Raw genomic sequence first — 2,723 nt, 5'->3', positions numbered from 1 at the left:
AAGTCTTAGTTTTCTCAGAATGTTCCAAACATTAAAAAGTAGTCTCCTGCCACTTTGTCTCACATTTCATGCATCATTTCTTCTCCTCATTGTGGAATCTATGATTTATAGTGGCTATTTTCCCCCCTTTATCTCAAAGGTCTTTTTTGCTGAAAGTATCAACAATGTCCTTCTGAACTTTGCACCAGGAGAATCAATGCTGGTCTCTGTGTACCTCTTATTTATCACCTGAAATAGATTTTCTATTATACAAATTCCTAATGGCATTTTTCATCTGGGCATTTCTCAAGGTATAGATGAATGGATTTAACATGGGAGTTATCATAGTGTAGAATACAGCCACTGCTTTATCAATTGGTAAAGAAACTGGTGGTCTCAGATATACAAAAATGCAGGGCACAAGGAGCATGGTGACAACTGTGATGTGGGAGACACAAGTGGAGAGGGCCTTGCGCCTTGCCTCCAAACTGTGGTTCCTTAGGGAGTGCAGAATGACCACATAGGAGCCCACCAAGAGGATGAAGTTTATAAGACAAATGAAACCACTGTTGGCAGCAACAAATAGTCCTAGAATGTGAGTATCAGTGCAGGCAAGATTTAGCAAAGGGTTCAGATCACACAAAAAGTGGTCTATGACATTAGGGCCACAGAAGGGTAATCTGAAGATGAAAAAGATCTGTATGATTCCATGAAGAAAGCCTCCCGCCCATGCTACTCCAATTAGCAGCCAACACACCCTCCAGTTCACGATGCTTGTGTAGTGCAAGGGCTTGCAGATGGCCACATAGCGGTCATAGGCCATCACAGTGAGCAGGATGGCCTCAGCACTTCCGAAGAAATGTTCCCCAAAGATTTGCATCACGCATCCATTGAAGAGGATGGTATTCCTTTCACGGAGGGAATCGACAATCAGTTAAGGGGTATTCACAGAGGAGTAGCAAGCATCAATAAGGGAGAGATAAGCCAGAAAAAAGTACATGGGAGATCCCAGTAATGGACTGACTATAATGGTGACCATGATGAACAAATTTCCTACCACAGAGATGATGTAGACAACCAAAAACAAAACAAATATGATCTTCTGCAACTTTGAATTCTGTGTGAGCCCCAAGAGAACAAACTCTGTCACGTTGCTCCTATTCTCCATTTATTTTGTATTATGGTTCATTATGTTACCTGAAAAAAAAAAAAAAAAAGTTACTTTTCAGCACCTCAACCTTGATTTCACTAAGCCTCTCCATGTAATAAAAAATAAATGCCCAGGTTATATGGAGTTCTGAATTTTTGAGTTCTTTTCTTGACATAGGAAAAATATTTCTGATCTGTTAAAGATAACTTACATACTCCCCTGAGGAGAGAAAATACTTAGAGTTAGAGACATGAGGGACTCTGAACACAAAGGTGGGAGAATTTCTGTGCACATATACTTATGTGAGATGACGCAAGCCCAATATGAATCAATAGATCCCACATACAGTGGCAGCCAAACCTGAGATGAAAGGTAGAATATGGATGTAAAGGGTAAAGGGTATGAATGCAAAACCACGGGGTTTTCCCTTTATTCTTAGGAAATGAGAAACCATGTAAGTTAAATGAAAATGTGAAAATAAGGATGAAGAGGGATGTGAGAGAGAGAAGGTGTGTTGGATTTAATTCCAAAAATGATCTTTTTCTTACTTGTATGAAGTGCGATGAGGTTTAGTAAGGGGAGGGAAGATAGAACAACATTAGTATCAGACTGTAATATTTCACATAAAGTGTAACAGAGCTTTGGAAATGGGAAAATAATGAAAAGATAAAGAAGCTACTGTGCCAGAATACTGGAGTGGGTAGCCGTTCCCTCCTCCAAGGCATCTTCCCAACCCAGGGATCAAACCCAGGTCTCCCACATTGCAAGCGGATTCTTTACTAGCTGGGCCACTGGGGAGCCCAATAAAATAAACATGTTTCCTAAATCCAATAACATTAAAATAATTGATAAATATACTTTAATGATCAATTGCTATATGCACAGCATGATTACAGTCTATGTATATTTCTTTCACATAGCATATGAGAAGGAATCTTAGTATATAATAGTAAAAATATAGTAGTAATAATACTATTAGCTAAAACTTGCTGAACATTTACTGTGCTCTAAGAGGCCATCCAATGCTTTGGCCACCTGATGTGAAGAGCTGACTCATTTGAAAAGACCCTGATGCTTTGAAAGATTGAAGGCTAGAGGAGAAGGGGAAGATAGAGGATGAGATGGTTGGATGGCATCACCGACTCAATGGACATGAGTTTGAGTAAACTCCTGCAGTTGGTGATGGACAGAGAGGCCTGGCGTGCTGCAGTCCAGGGAGTCACAAAGAGTCAGACATGACTGAGAAACTGAAGTGAACTGAACTGAAGATACTTCATTATTTAAGCTTCATTAAAAACTTGTGTTTACTACTATCATTTTTATACTTATTTTACACATTAGGAAGTAGAAGCTTAGAGAAGTTAAGAATTCTGCGTAAACTCAGGCAGCTACAAAGGACAGAGTTAAGATTAGTTTAAATTATACTTTTATTTTTTGTTGTTCCAAATTTTTAAACCATAACCTATAAAATTATTACAATAAACAATGCTAAATTAGTAAACTTTAAAAAATGAAACCAATATAGTCATATTTATCTTTATCTTACCTCAGAGGCAGTTTTATATATAAATTTAATCAACCTATACAAAGATCA

General features: G+C 38.2%; 1 pseudogene; it reads right to left on the bottom strand.

Moving 5' to 3' along the window:
- Nucleotides 1-217: 217 nt before the first annotated feature.
- Nucleotides 218-1,211, bottom strand: LOC109556658 (olfactory receptor 4C46-like; annotated as a pseudogene).
- Between the last annotated feature and the right edge of the window lie 1,512 nt (nucleotides 1,212-2,723).

This window comes from Bos indicus, chromosome 28 (assembly GCF_029378745.1).
Source record: "Bos indicus isolate NIAB-ARS_2022 breed Sahiwal x Tharparkar chromosome 28, NIAB-ARS_B.indTharparkar_mat_pri_1.0, whole genome shotgun sequence".
Lineage (NCBI taxonomy): Eukaryota > Metazoa > Chordata > Mammalia > Artiodactyla > Bovidae > Bos > Bos indicus.
The sequence above is the reverse complement of the archived record's forward strand: the minus strand, read 5'-3'. Positions and strand labels throughout refer to the sequence as shown.